Source organism: Lactuca sativa, chromosome 9, assembly GCF_002870075.4.
Source record: "Lactuca sativa cultivar Salinas chromosome 9, Lsat_Salinas_v11, whole genome shotgun sequence".
In the NCBI taxonomy this organism is placed as follows: Eukaryota; Viridiplantae; Streptophyta; class Magnoliopsida; order Asterales; family Asteraceae; genus Lactuca; species Lactuca sativa.
Window position 1 is genome coordinate 13137677 of NC_056631.2, and position 16561 is coordinate 13154237.

The window sequence follows — 16561 nt, forward strand, 5'->3', positions numbered from 1 at the left end:
TAATCCAAAACAGGCCAAAAAAATCCCAAAAATTTGCCATCAAAAACATCAACTCATCGAGTGCATGAACATAACTCGCCAAGTTGACCTTATATTGAGTGGACTCGTCGAGTCAGCCAGTGGACTTGGCGAGTTCATCAGTCAGAGGCCAGAAAATCGATTTTTTCAACTTTGAAAATTAAGCCATGCATCAAATATAATAGAAAACAATCCTAGGCTATGTTACCACTGTTGGGTTTTGTATACTACAACATCCTATGATACACATACAACCCTAAATGCTTTGGATCTATGTTTTCTCTAGTTATACATGCAATATTGTTTCCAAAGCATAAAGTCTACAACTAGCATACAATTGACATAGTCAACATAAAAGTGAGTTATAGAATTACCTCTTTGTTGTAGCTTGTAGTTTTGGCCTTTAAGAACTTAGCATCTCAAGTGTGATGCCTCAAACGGTTGACAACACATCCTTAACAATTGGATGACTTGAGAAAGATTACAAGGCACATAAATCTGTTATGAACTCCAAGAACACTTGTTGTAACCGATTTTAGCCATGGGGTTACGTATGTATGTATGTATGTATGTATGTATATATATATATATATATATATATATATATATATATATATATGTTGGAATCCAAGAGTCATGGGTAAACCCTAATCCTTACACTTTGGGTTATGATCCATATTTCATGTGGGCTAACTCTTCATGGAAACTTACATAAGCTTAGCCCATCATGGATCAATAGCCCAAACCATATATATATATATATATATATATATATATATATATATATATATATATATATATATATCATTGATTTACATAACCAGTCCCCGTTAATTTAATTAGTCTCTTTTGATCGCTAAATTAATTCCAAACTAACTCTTGATCAATACTAATTAAATAATATGATTTCATATTAATATATTAAAACTTATAATATATTAATAAATCATAAATAACCTATTACTCAAATATTCATCCTCAAATTGTCCTGGTGATATGTAACCCGAAATGGACCATGTTACTCTCGGTTCAAGTACATACCAATTATGGTTATGGACTTAGACACCTAATCTATCACAAATATCATGGGCTACCCCCATGGTCTTTCCTTGAACTATCATGGACTACCCCCATGGTCTAACATCCAAGTGTCATGGGCAACGCCCATGGTCATTCATGAAAATGTCATGGGATACCCCCATGGTATTTCATACAAATACCATGGGCTAACCCCCAAGTCTTCCATGCAAGTATCATAAATACAACTAGCACCCTACATAGTATAATGAGAAGACTCACCTTGCAAACATAGTCAAAATCCAAAAGCTCTCACACAGTCGATGAACGGAAGATAAACACCACCTAATCAACCATACAAGATGAAAAATTAGTTCACCTACCAAACTAGGAATTTGATGAAAAGTTAACGGTTAAAAGTCAACGCTAGTTAACCTCCACTTCGTGGCCAACCCATGGCCACATCGTGGCCACCTATCATAGTCGCGATCAAAAGAAACACCAAGTCATGTAAGACATGTCACCACGTCGTAGCAGCGACCAGATAGCTCGATCATGAATTTCCCCTCGACATGTCGTGGCTATCACATTTTGTCAAATCTTAATGGGTTAAGTCCTTTATCCGAAAAGCTTTTTACCTATATGGACCAGAACTCAACTACGGACCAAAAAATGACAAATAACCTAGATCTATAAGGAATGTATTATCAAGATGGGAACTTGGTAACTCACAATCGGTCTAGAAGATGCACACAAGTAGTATGGATGGGTAACTTGCTTGATCTGTAACACATGTGTTTCCTGATTAGTCATAGTCTGTAATCACTTTAGTCAATTATTGAAATCTTTTTATGAGTAAACAAGAAAGGATTATTCATAAATTTATGTGCTTATGTGTTTTATACGATATTTTATGCAAATTATATAGGTATTTAATAATAAAATAAATAAGATTAAAATACGCTTCGGAAATAAAAGATTATTTTGGATGAATAATCTTAACCTAAGTTGTAGTATACATAATAAGGATTCCAAAGATATGAGGAATATTTGAATCCAACTTAAAATGATGAAGTTATGGTGCGTAGAATTTCTGTGTTAAATCCAATACGGCTACGAATATCGCAAAACAGTAAATCAGAGATAGATCGCTTATTAGCCTAAGTGATCTAAATGTAAGTCATAGAAGTTGTTAAAACGAAAGCGTGCATATAGAGAACGTCCAAATCTGACTTCGTATGAGGAAGTTATGATTTTTATAAGATTCAGTGTAGCAGTGTGCAACACTGATATCGAAATTTAGAACGGTTGGTTGTTTGAAAAAACAATCTAAACGAGAGTTGAAGATCTCTATAACATTCTAAGCCTGTAAAAATATAACTTTAAAAATAAATTCAAAATTAGCCGACGGAGTCAAAATAAAAGTTGTAGATATCTTTAATAGTTATGTGTGGATATAAAACACGTTGAAAACAGATCTCATATGAAGGAGTTATATTTTTTTAGAAAAGAGGAAAAATCACGCGCAACCGCGCACATCAACTTGGGGCGTGGTGTGCAACAAAAAACCACACACTAAGCGACACATGGTACCAGCTATTGATTAACACGTCATCACTTCCGACATATGCACGACGCGTAGGGAACACAGTGTGCGGCGTGCACTCGGTATTCAGCTATATATAGACGCGATTTTTCAGCATTTTCTTCACAACACTTCTCCTATTCTCTCTAGGTTATCCCCTAGCCTTTTATCCCTTTTACTCTCTAGTTCATGGTTACTTTAGCGAAGCCCTGTGGTGTCAGATAGCCGGTGAATAGAAGCCCCGAGTCAGAGTTATGCCCGCATAATTTCCGGTTTTTGTTAGATTACTCTGTAAGTCAAGCTACACCTATTTATTTTAAGTGTTACTTTTAATTATAGTCCTAGTTGTTATTATGAACCTATAATAAAGATTTATCAATGATTCCAAGTCAATATTGTTGGATTTTAGACATTACAAAACCAACTTAAAACTCTTAAGTGTGCATGCAACCTAAGACAAGATCTATGTTTTCACTATTGATTTTATAACTATGATAATCAAACTAAGAACCCTAGAAACCCTAGGTTATTTTTGAAAATCACGTAAAAGGGCTAAGGATTACATACCTTATTGTTATTATAGCAAATAACAATGATCATTGTGTTCTTGAAGCTTTGGAAGCAAGCACCACAAGCGTCGTGTCTTTAATGGTTCACCCGAGCTAGCAAGAAGGATATTGAGGAAAGATGGGAAAAAGTGTATAATTTCGGTCAACCCAAGAGGAATAAGAGATGGCCGAAAATCAAAGGCCTAGGGGCCTTTATATAGTGCAGCAAGGAAGCATTAAATAACCCTAATCTAATGTAATGATAATATTTCAAATTGGTAATTATGCAGCTCCATATTTATCCACATGGAATATTCTAGAAACCCTAGAATATCCCTTAGAAACCGTCCCCCTCTTGGTGGAAGGTTCTTGAGTCTTTTGCTCAACTATTGAACAATTACAGTTTACACCCTACACTTTTAATTAGTTCCATTAATCGCAAAATTAATTCCAATTAATTTCTGAATAATTATTAATTAAATATTACTATTTCTAATTAATATATTATTCTCATAATATATTAATAAACTATTTATTTCAATTTATTATTCAAATAATAAATCAGCCTCTCTCTCCAAAAATCATCATATCTAATTGCTAGGTTTGAGGGCAACCCAAAAGGAATGTGTTGCTATCAATACAAGTTTATACCAATTATAGTTATGGGCTAAGACACCTAAATTAAAGTAGATTTCCAAACAGTATCCTCCGTATACAAAGCGAATCTACCTCTGATATGATCTTACATGGTTATTCCTTACTTGATAGATCTTGATGTAGACATTAGGATTGTTGATGAATCTAGGATATTATTATACAGTCCCCATGATTATGAAACTAGACTAAGACTTAGTGCTTTATACATTTAAGTCATTCAGAAGTGTTACAGTGAAGCGTTGCCCTAACTTTGAGTCACCTAATTTTATCAGGTGAGTGCGTAGTTACTTTTAAGAGCGTAAATTAATAAAAGTATTTATTATTTGTTAACTGTTTTTATTATACTATGTACTACCCTTATACCTATAATAGTACTGCCAAGTAGTATCTATTTCATAATCCAAATTGACTTTAGATATAGTCTGGGTTAGTTATGGACTTATGAAAGGTACTTAGTTCTAAATAAGTTAGATGTTGATTAGGTCTCATTATGAGGGTAGAGTGTGAGATCAGAGCAGAGCGTTGCATTCCTCTTCTTTCTTGGACGACCAGAAATGGTGGGTCAAGATTAGACAACTAGTAGGTATGTTGAGTCATCGACCAGAGTAGATGACAACACTTGAATATTCTAGGTGGTCTAACGAATTACATTGCTAGTGTGGACTTATAACCCACAAATGCAGATAAGATATTTATCAATAACTCTGAACATTTGTTTCCTTTATATGACTTACATTGGGCATGTAGTCCCTAGATTTGTAGTCAACCAAATACTTAAATGGTTTATCAGGTAGGGTGATTCCTCCAGATAATCATTGACTTAGGATTCGTGAGAACCAGTTAGGTTTATCAGGATTCATGAGAGGGAGGCACGTCCTTGCCTACGCCTCGAGGTAGCTGAAGCCTTACAATGCGAACTACCCAATGCACAATCTAGAGTTGGGGGCGGTTGTTTTTGCCCTCAATATTTGGCGACTCTACCTCTATGGGGTTCGGTGTACCATTTACACGGACCACAAGAGCTTGAGGTAGCTCATGGATTAGCCAAATCCGAACATGAGGCAACATCGGTGGCTAGATGTGATGAATGATTATGACTGTGAGATCCTCTACTACCCAGGGAAGGCCAATGTTGTGGTTGATGCACTTAGTCGTAAGGCATTCGTAGCAATGATCAGAGACATCTGTCTAAGGATGACAGTAGTGACTTCGCTTCTGGAGAAGATCTGGGAGGCCCAACAGGACACTATGAAGGAGGAACACTAGAAGAGCGAGCGTATAGTGGGAAAGATTTACTCCTTCGACTATGATAGTTGCGGGTTGTTAACACTTCACCACAGAGCGTGGGTTCCGTACGTAGGCGGTGTGTGCCTGATCTTGATGGAGGAGGCGCAGCAGTCCAGATTTTCCATCCATCCCAGGGCAACGAAGATGTACATATATCTTTGCCCTTATTATTGGGGGCCCTGCATGAAGCAGGATGTAGCCTGGTACGTAGATAGATGCTTGACCTACAAGAAGGTCAAGACAGAGCACCAGAGGCCTCACGGTAAGACACAGTCGTTGGATATCCTTGTGTGGAAGTGGGAGGACATTACTATGGATTTCATCACAAAGCTTCCCAGGACTGCATGGGGAGTGGATTTGATTTGGTTCATCATGGATCGATTGACCAAGAGTGCCCATTTCATTCCGATCCAATAGAGCATTTCGGCCGAGAAGTTGGCCGATATCTATACCAGAGAGGTAGTAGCTCGACACCGAGTGCCAATCTCCATGATTTCTGACCGAGATGTACGGTTTACTTGCAGATTCTAGAAGAAATTTCATGAAGGGTTGGGTACTCGTCTTCACTTTAGAATTGCTTTTCACCTGCAGACGGATGGTCGGAGCGAGTGGACCATCCAGACTTTGGAGGATATGTTGTGAGCGTGTGTCTTAGAATTCAGCGGTAGCTGGGATACCTACCTTCCCTTGGTAGAGTTTTCCTACAATATTAGCTATCACGCGAGTATCGATCGTCCTCCCTTCGAGATGTTATGTGAGAGGAAGTGCTGAACCCTGATATGCTGGGGTGAGGATGAGCAGAGGGTCATGGGGAGTACCAAAGTGGTACTCAAGACTACAGAGAGGATCCAGCAGGTCCGGAGCAGGCTTCAGACTTCTTAGAGTCGGCAGAAAAGTTATGCCGACAAGCGTCATTCAGACCTAGAGTTTTAGGTAGGAGATGTGGCTCTCCTGAAGGTGTCACCTTCGAAAGGTGTCATCTGATTCAGGAAGCGGGGAAAGTTGGGCCCCAGGTACATTGTTCCTTTCAGGGTTATAGCCTGGGTGGGCAAGGTGGCATATAGGCTGGATCTTATTCAGATCCACAACACTTTCATGTCTCTTAGCTGTGGAAGTGCTAGCTGTATTGTATGATCTCCCTCTGTCTAGCCTGTATGTCTTGTAATGTCCTGCGTGTACTAGTTGTAATGTGTCATGCCCCGTTTAGTGGCTCACATAACTGCATGAATGTATATGTAATGAATGTGCTAGCTGTATTGTATGATCTCCCTCTGTCTAGCATGTATGTCTTGTAATGTCTTGCGTGTACTAGTTGTAATGTGTGTTTTCTCTCTATCTAACAAGTATTGAAATGTACTGTGTGTACTAGTTGTAATGTGTGTTCTCTCTCTATCTAGCAAGTTTTGAAATGTACTGTGTGTACTAGCTGTAATGTGTGTTCCCACTCTATCTAGCAAGTATTGACTCATGAATGAACTGAATCATTGTATGATTCTTCGTTCTAGTAATAGTATTAGTAACTTCCTAAACTACGCCTATCGTAGTTTACTAGTAACATGACCTGTACGTATGAACATGAATGTATACCCTTGCTACCTAAGGGTATTGAATTGACTGATAGAACTTTTATGTCTATATATGTATACATAATATATAGCTAGTATTTAGACGACCTTCAGACAGATAACCGATGCCCTAAAGCCACATCCCAACGAGGAAAAGGAGATAAAGCGAGCTAGCCTTCCTAAGTCCTTTAAACATTACTTATATAACTATACATATATAGGCATGCAATTGACAATATAAAAGCATAAAATAACTTTTGTAAAACCTTATAAAAGTTTAACAACTAAGAAAAGATGACCTGATGTCAGTTTGTAAAACGGTTTGGAAAACAGTTTATTTGATAAGAACAGTTTTAAGTACAAGGAAAACCTAAGTTTTGAAACACAATTGTAAATGGGTTTGGAAAGATACATTCAATATGTAAGACAGTTTAACAAAGAGTTTTGAACGAGTAAAAATGTTTTGGAAAGCCATTTGAAGTAATCTGTTTGGTAAACAGCTAAAAGAGTAGTAAATCCATTTGTATGCTACTTATTAATCACATGTGATTGATATAATAACTAGCATGATTCAACTTGTATCCCCCCTATAAAAGCATTTAAAAACATTTAAAATATTTATTAAGGGGGTATGAACTCACCTGTAGTGAGTGGTTTGGCTGAACTGACTGTATAGGATGCTAAGTGTCAAGTGAAGACTTGAGCACACACAAGGATCCTAATCAACATATAGTAATGCATATATGTATTCAATTAGTCACTTAAACAACTAATTAACCAATATTATACATCCTAAGACATGTAAAACACTTGATCTAAGTGCTATAAGTCCTAAGGATTGTATCTAAGGGTTGTAGGACTTGGCTATTGAGTTTAGGGTTCAAGAGGACCCTCTACATGAGTTTACGGTTTTATGACCATAACTCATTGAGTTTAAGGTCATAATCCCATGATTTTAGGGCCGTAAACTCATGCTTCATTGACCACTTTGTGTTTTGAAGCTCTACAAGTCCTTTAGAAGCATTTCTACTTGATGGTTAAGCCTTTGGAAGAGATTAGGGCACCATTTCCCTCCTTTGAGGAGTTTACGACCCTAAGACCATTTCCTTTTGGGTTTACTATCGTAAACCCTTAAGGATTATGGTGTTTTGATGTTTTCAAGTCCTAAACACATCAGGGAAGGGGTCTAAATTAGTTTCCAAAGCTTGAGAAGGGACTAGGGCCACTTTGGCACACTTTTTAGGGTTTATGGTCCAAGAACATCTTGGACCATAAACACCTTTGATCCTCACTTTCTTGGTTGTTTTCTTGATATATGGAAGTATAAGAATCCTTAAGATACTCTAGGATAGAAGTACTTACAAGATAGAGACTTGAATTGGTACCAAAAGGCCAAGAACACTAGTGTGTGTTCTTGAAGATCTAACCTTTTGGAACATTTTTACAGATGGAAGTGTGTTAAAACACTAGGTTAAGTGATATACCAACTTAAAAGGATTAAAAACACTTACTAGTTGAATATCTAGGAGAAAAAGTCGGATGCTACTTGAGAGGATTTGAGTTCAAACTTTGAAATGGTGAAAAAGTGATTTAAATGGCTAAGTGCCATAATATACCACTAGGGTTTACGGTCCAATTACCATTTGGGCCGTAAACTCCAAACTCCTGAAGTTTTTGGAACTTCATTGTTGCACAATAAACTCTAGGGCATCCTCTCTCCTGATATCTCCTAAAGGGTTAACCCTAACATACTCAAACTTATTCCAAAAAGCTTGAAAGTTTGCAGAAACTGTTCTGACTTCTATTGAAGTGAAGGCTTGTACAGAATAGAAATTTAGGGTTGTCACATTTGAGGTATAAAGTTGATACCTTGGATTTCCTAAGCTTAGATTTTCATTTAGGGTTGTATTTTGTTACTTTGGGTCCATATTGAAGTCGTTTTCGGGATTTGAGTGTAGCATGAGGTTTTGACTTCAGATCTAGGCATTTATAAGCTTATGAGGCTTAAAGGTGCAAGATTTATCAATCCATGGCCCTTCCCCATGCCCTAGACCACTTATATAGCTTAGTTTTGGTGTTTCTAGCTTCATGGCACCATGCATGAACGTAAAGTTAGCAACTTTACGTAGTAACTTAGTCCTAGGGGATCAGATATATGGTTTGGAAGCATTGAACTCGACTGGAAACGATTGAATGAGTTTAGCCTATGGGGGAGTCGACTAGTTGTTCATACAACTCGGCGAGTTGGGTCTTGGTGCCTTTAACCTTTTCTGTTACTGGGCAAACTCATTGAGTCTAGGAGATGACTTAGTGAGTTGGCCATGATTTTGGGTTTACAAGATTGAAGAACTCGAAGAGTTTAAGGAGGAACTCGACGAGTTGAGAGGGAAATGTCCCGACTCTGTTATGAAGAGGAACTCGATGAGTTAGATCGAGATTTCCAGGGTTTTATGGATCATGGAACTCGACGAGTTAATGGACCAACTCGGCGAGGTGAGTCAACTAGAATGTTGACTTTGACCTGGATGTTGACTTTGACTTTGACCATTGACCATAGTTGACTCTTACAGGGGCTATGAGTATGAAAGAGTAATTTGAGAGGAGTTGATCCCAGAGCCGAGGACAGTTTAGCTACTATACGATATTTGATGTGAGTTACCTTTTAGTAAAAGTGGGTCGAAGGCACCAATGTTGTCCCATTAGTAAGAGTTATAGTAGAGATGATTGTCTTTGTGATAATTATCTAGTATGTCATTATCTATTATGCTTTATGTGCTAGTATGTTATGATATTATGTGATGTGGTAGAAGGGGTAGGATAGACCCCGGTACCGGTCGATAGGGTCGAAGGGGTATGCCAGCACCTGGATAAGCTAGGCAGTATATGACTTATATGTTTATGAGCTAGAATGTTATATGGTAGAAGTAAGGGTGAAAGAGTCCTCGGTACCATTTGAAAGGACCGAATGGGTAGGCCAGCACCCTGATATGCTATGTAGTTACCGGTTGAAAAAGACAAAAGGGGTAGTCCAATATCCGGATATGTTTGACAGTATGATTATTGTATGGTATGTGGTATGATGGGGGAACTCACTAATATTTGTGCTTACAATTTCAGTTTTTGTTTCAGGCCCTTCTTCTTCGAAGGGAAAGGAGCTGGCATGATAGCAGCGCATCACACCATGATTTTCCGCACTATGATGTTCTTGGGATTTTGTACTCTAACATTATTATATTATGACATGTTTTTGAGACATATGACGTATGGGTTTTTATGATATGGGATAACTTCATAATGTTTTCAATAATCTGTTTTATGAATAATTAAATTAAAAATAAAATTTTTGGTCTTGAATTTTGGGATGTTACATAAGAGTTTAATTTTTTTTATTCATGATGGCTTTCACCCTTTGCAAGCTGTTTAATGCAATAAAAAATGTAAATGTTTGCTTCAAAGAATCTTTTGTCATCTTTAGGATTTAAAAGTTCTTGGAAAGAAACTAAAAGTTTAAGAGTTTTTTTCCTGTGTGCAGTGGCGTAATATGGTGTGTAAGGGCGTAATATGGATCGAACTTCCTCTTTACAAATGCTTTTGATTTTCAAGAAAATACAAGTTCAAAAGGCATCATGTATGTTTGGTAGTCTTGGAAGGAAATGTGCTTTTATTTTTGAGCTAGTTAAATGAAAGATATACAAGCTTATTATAACATCCTACTTTCATTTTTTTATACTTATAGTGTTGTACTTTCAAAAAAATTCCTAATTATGGCTATAATAAACAAATAAATGAAAGTACATTGTGATGACGCACGGTTTATATGACTAAATCCAGTCTGATGTCATTGGCCGCGTACCAATAACATCAAACTGGGGGGACTTGATGATATATGGTCCATTACCATGGCCTAGACTGCTCTAGAGCGTCAGCCTGGCATGGCGCGCTCCTTCCAACCCTGCCTGATGTTCCCTTGTCAGCCTTGCCTCGCGCTCCCTTGTTATCCATGTTGAGGACTCTCCTGCTGGCCCGGCCTGGCGCTCCCCTGCCATCCTTGTATGGTACGTGCCCGCCAGCCTTGCCTGGTGCGCGCCCGCCAGCTCCGCCCGGCGCCTCCGGGTGGCCTTGCCCAGCTCCTTGCTAGTTGGGCCTGAATTGGGTTGGCCCAAGGCCAGAACTAATTCTCCTTGACCTAATTTTCCCCTATAAATAGAATAGTGCCTCCTTCATGGAGGAGGACCCTTTCCCAAGTGGCACAGCCGCCACTAGACTTCCCCTATGGCTCAGCCGCCACACAATACTCCGGCCGGGTGGTTCAGCCGCCACCCGCCGCTGTCAGCCACCATACACCCCCATTAGCACCAAGATGGTTCTCTCTAGCCTAAGAGAACCATCTCAGATCTACCAGCTAATCTAACTTGACCGTCGGAGCCCGCTCCCGGGGCACAATCCCTGGGGTGGCTCTAACAGCCTTGTCTGTTGTGACCTTGCAGATCCGTCTTCAACGTAGAAGCACATCCTCAGATTAGGTGGTCAGAGCCAATGTTGCATCACATTGCTATATTTGTATTTTTTTTGTGATCATTGATTATGGTGTGCTGAAATAGGAACAATTGGCGGCCTTTGATTCAAAACTCAAATTGAAGAGCACTTGTCAGCCTTTATCGATTCAACTTACCTGATAATTTGCCAAGTAATCCATCAAATAATTCTCAATTTTATTTTGTAAGCACTTATTTAAACATTTGTAGTTGACACTTTTAATGTGTATTATTAGACACATTTAATGTATTATTAGACAATGTTCATTAGTAATATGTATTTGTATTTGATACTTTTCAGGTTTATTAGTTTTATTATAATGTTATTTGTTTTGTAGTTGAATTTCAATATTATTATAAGTTTAATGTAATGAGGTTTTTCAATATTTTGGACAGAAAAAACTGGAATTTTTTATAATTTTTTATTGTTTTTTTTAAATAAAAAGTAATTAGCTACGGATTACCTACAAAAAATTCGTATCTATTTACTTCTATAGCTATTCCGTAGTTATCCACTTCCGAAGCTATTTAGTTCCATAGTTATTCAATTCTGTAGCTATTCTGTAGAAAATTCGTAGCTATTTATTTTCGTGCTATTCCGTAACTATGGTAGCTACGAAAAATTCCGTAGCTAATTTGTAGTTATAATATAGCCACGAGCCATTATGCTACAAACATTTTCCCGTATCAATTTCGTAGCTATCCACTTATAGCTACGGAATAACTACGAATTGTGTTGTAGCTATTGCGCCAGTTTTCTAGTGGTGGAGTACCTTTTCTTGACTCTCATTCTTCTAGAACAAACTCAAAACTCTCTGACAATTTGACTTGCGTTTTCTGTGCACAGATTCGTGAGTGTCTTTTTGAATTATCGTAGACTAGATTTTCTGTAACTCGAGCATATGATGAAAATATCAGTTCGAAAAGTGACCTTACACGATTCAAAAAGAATCAGATTCTCCACCATCACCCTATAATAATTCCCACAACAAACAACAAACAATGATACATATTTAATCAATCGAGTTTTCCTCACTCGATGCGTAGCCCCTCTTCACCATGTTATATGATTCCTATATATAGCCTTTATATTTATTCAAATAGAACTACAACTAGTTCTTAATATGATGTGAATTTTGTGTTTTTGAATCGATATTGTTAATTAATTTTGTAACTTAATTTTTAATGAATCCTATAACTTCCCTATATTTAATTTTTGGTGGAATTTTATTTAATTTTTATGTTTCTAAAGTTTCTATTTTGTTTGGTCTATATTCATTTTATATAAAAATGTATAAAAATGGAAAAAAGATATAGAAAGATGTATAATTGTAACACCCTGATATCAGAAGACCTAGAAAGGAAAGGAAAAACTCAAGATCAGAAGGCAACTCGTCGAGTAGGAGGGATGACTCGACGAGTAAGAGCATATTTTGGGTCGCGGGTTAAGTGACCTACTCGGCGAGTTGGTCAGGGTTTGGGAAACCCTAAACCCAGGACTTGGTGCCCTATTTAAACATATTATTCTCCTCCTATTGGTTCCATTCCCAGTCCCCATTGTCCAGAACTTGACCCACGAAACCCTAGAGCCTTTTGAGAGTGTGTGAGCCATCCTTGAGTGTTTTATGTGTTCTTAAAGGCTAGAAGAAGAAGATGATGCTTGAAGGTTCAAGGAGAAGGTTGTAGATCTAGGGATTTCATTCCATCCTCATCACTTTCTAGTAATCAAGCTCTTAACTTGCCTTGTAGTTTCTTAGATCTATTTATGGTCCCTTTTATGGGGGTTTTGTCCAATAAGTATGATTCATGGGTTAAGGATGTCCCAAGTTGATGATGCTTTCAGATCTGAAGTCATTGAGGGTTGTGAAGGCATAAAGGTGCAAACTTTATGCCATTAGAGTCTCATGCAAACCCTATGGATGCTAGTATGGCCTTTTAAGCCCCAAAGGGCCATGCATGGAAGTAAAGTTCAGGACTTTACGTGTTTATTGGGTAACTAGGGCCTAGATCTTGGTTCCCCTGCTGTGGATTGGAGTACTATGGGTTTTGGTCATAGATTTATGTCTTGAGGGGTCTAGGGTTTTGGCTAAACCAATTAAGAAGGATTAGGAGTGGGTAAAGTTGGAAACTTTACCCTTAAGGGGTCATTTCCAGCATGTAGACGAAGTTTGGGGTCTGGATCTGAAGTGTAGGGGCTTAATCTGTTAAGATGACCCAAACAAAATGAGGGACTCGGTGAGTGTAACGCCCGCGTTTCCAGGCTAGGCATTATCATTGATGTAATAGTCTAGGTTAACCCTTATAACTCTTTTTGGAGTATTAATGATGAAATATTTGAGTATTATGTGAATTATGTGTTTATTTTCTTAATTATTATAATTTAACGAATTAAGAATAAAATAAGCGTCAAAATTAAAGTATGCGATAAGCCCGATATCTTTGCATAAAGATGTAGTGTTCGAAACAAGGATTCCGAAGATATAAAGAATGCCGAAATCCGAGTTATAACGAATAAGTTATGACCTGTCGAAGTTTCGTGACAGAACCGACAACGCTGAATGACGTAAAAAAGTGAAATTTTCGTTAGAGAAATATTTAGCCTTAGTAATCTAAACGAAAGTCGTAGAGTTCGTTAAACCGAGAGCGTGCATAAAAAGAACGCCCAAATCTGACTTCGTATGAGGAAGTTATGATTTCTCGAAGTTTTGACTTAGCAATATGCAGCCCGAATACTCGATTTGATATCGAGCGGTTTTTAGCCGAAAAAATCTAAACGAGAATTGAAGATCTCGTTAATTGTAGTGAAACGATGAAAAGATAGGCGAAAACGGACGCCGAATGAAGAAGTTATGATTTTATAACGGAGTTTTCCTGTCCCGGCCTACTAAAAATAAATAATAAAAATAAATTCAAAATTAGCCGACGGAGTCTAAACGAAAGTTGTAGAGCGTAGTCTCACCTACGCATGGATATAAAGAACGTCGAAAACGGAGTTCGTATGAGGAAGATATGAATTTTTGAAGTTTATTAAATATTTTCGATATTTAATTTAAATATAAATTATCCGATATTATCCAAGGGGGGAGTCAGCGAGCTGATCCTCATTACGCCTAGCGTAATTTCAGATTACGCCCAGCATAAATCGAAGTTCCAACCCCTATAAAAGGATGTCGAGGGCAGCCGATTCTTTTGCTCATTTCTTCCCTTTCTCTCGCGTTTTTGCATCGTTTTTCATGCAAGAATTATCCCGAAGCCCCGGTATCATTCCAGAGCCCCAAAGCAAGTCCCGAGACCCCGAAGATCCCGAGAAGTAAGATTCCCGAGCCGAAGCTCTGCCTGCAAGGAGTCCGGTTTTTGTGAAGATCTTCCAGATCTGCCGAAGAATACTACTTCTATAAGCCGTAGTGCTGTCCGATCATCTTCTGATCAAGTGAGTGTGTAGTTACCTTCTTCTAACGCATAATTATGAAGTATTGTATATAAAATACGTGTTATGTTTATATTTTGTTGTTATATGTGTGAATGTACATTCACTTTCTTCTATCTCATAGATCTGATTTATTCTCTATGAAATATGTGTTATGTGGGTGTGCCTCATCTGTTATGTGGAATATGTTTTGAATGAGAATGCTATACAGGTTTTAAACTATGTATAAATATATATATTTTTATCTACTAATATGTTGGGTAGAACATGGGTAGATAGTTGACGTGTGATAAACAGATGAGAGGCCTCGATGTTGTTTTTGATTCAGTCATCTAGCGGAGTTTAGATGATGACCACAAACTTTTCTAGACAGTCCTGTGGAACGCTAGCAGGCTCGCCACCTGTAGGTGTTAATGAACTTGGGTGTTCATTCGCTGTACTCCATCCCCCTCATGGTTTCCTTATTTGACTTATATTGCTGAGGAACCCCCGAAGCATGTGTTGTCGCCCCGATGAAATATTCTTAGACTAGGTCCCTTATGTTAGTTGTCTTAGGGACATAAAGTGAGAATAACGGGAATGGGTAATTAGGTTATTGTTGGTTGGTGGAAATTAAATATAATTATTTATTGTGGGTTGAAAACCCTATATGCTCACCAGGCTCCCAAGCCTGACCCACTCAGTTTATTTGTATTACAGGTAGTGGCGCAAGGGCATAGGATGGATGAACCATCAAGTTATTTTGTTTACAAGTCTGTATATGTATATATTTGTTAAATGACTTGTAATGTTATCGTTTATGCTTTATGGTCTGTATCGGAACATGACATCCCGAGTTTTGATTACATAATGAAAATACATTTCTTTATGAAATGCTTTGGTAAATATTATTTTATCATATTTTGTTTTTGGGAACAAATTCCACAACTCTTTCAAATCAAAAGGATTTACTCTGAAAATGTTTAAAAAGCATAAATGAAACCGGTCTTTTCTGGCCGAGATTTTGGGGATGTCACAACGAGTCTAGGAAGTGACTCGACGAGTCGAAGCGAGTTGTTCCGTTTCCATTTATGCTGGAACTCGGCGAGTCTGAGGACTGGCTCGACGAGTTGATTCAATAAATCGCGATCATAAGTAGCCAGGGAACTCGGAGAGTCAGGGGGTGACTCGACGAGTTGGATCGCGATTTACGGATTTTGATTATTGGAACTCGGCGAGTTGAGTCAACTCGGAGCGTTGACTTTGACTTTGGCCAATGTTGACCTAGTTTGACTTTGAGGACATTTTGGGACTAAGTGTCATGTTCTTACTGATAGCTCGGGGAGCTGAAGGAGCAGCAGTTCGAGGAATTGCCAGTTAGCAGCGAGAGAAGTATCAGCAGGACTTCAACAGTGCAAGGTGAGTCTCCTCACTGTGTGCATGGGTTTAAGGCCACAATGCTGACCCATTATGTTAATGTATAATAGGAAGACCCGGGGGTTAGCCCTAGGCATTTTATGTTATGTGTTCCGGATCATGATCCGATGTCGGGCGAGGCCCGAGGAATGTTAGTATGCTAGAGGTCTTTGTGATTCTTTCATGTGTCGGTACGATAAGTTCTAGACCAAGGTCGGATGTTGGGGCAAGCCCGAAGTATGTTTATATGGTAGTATGTTCCGGAATAGAGTCCGATGTCGGGGCAAGCCCGAGGAAGATTTATATGTGCATGATTAGATTATACTTGTTGTCTTTGTGATACTTTTATGTGCCTGGTAGGGAGGTGAGTGTGGGCGGTGTCTCGTATCTCATCACTAGCTGAGTATGGATGGGGTTCCATATCTCAATATTAGCAGAGTAGGGGCGATGCCCGTGATAGGAGAGAAGTGAGTGTGGGCGGGGGTCTGTATCCCACTATCAACAGGAGTGTGGACGGGGTTCCATAA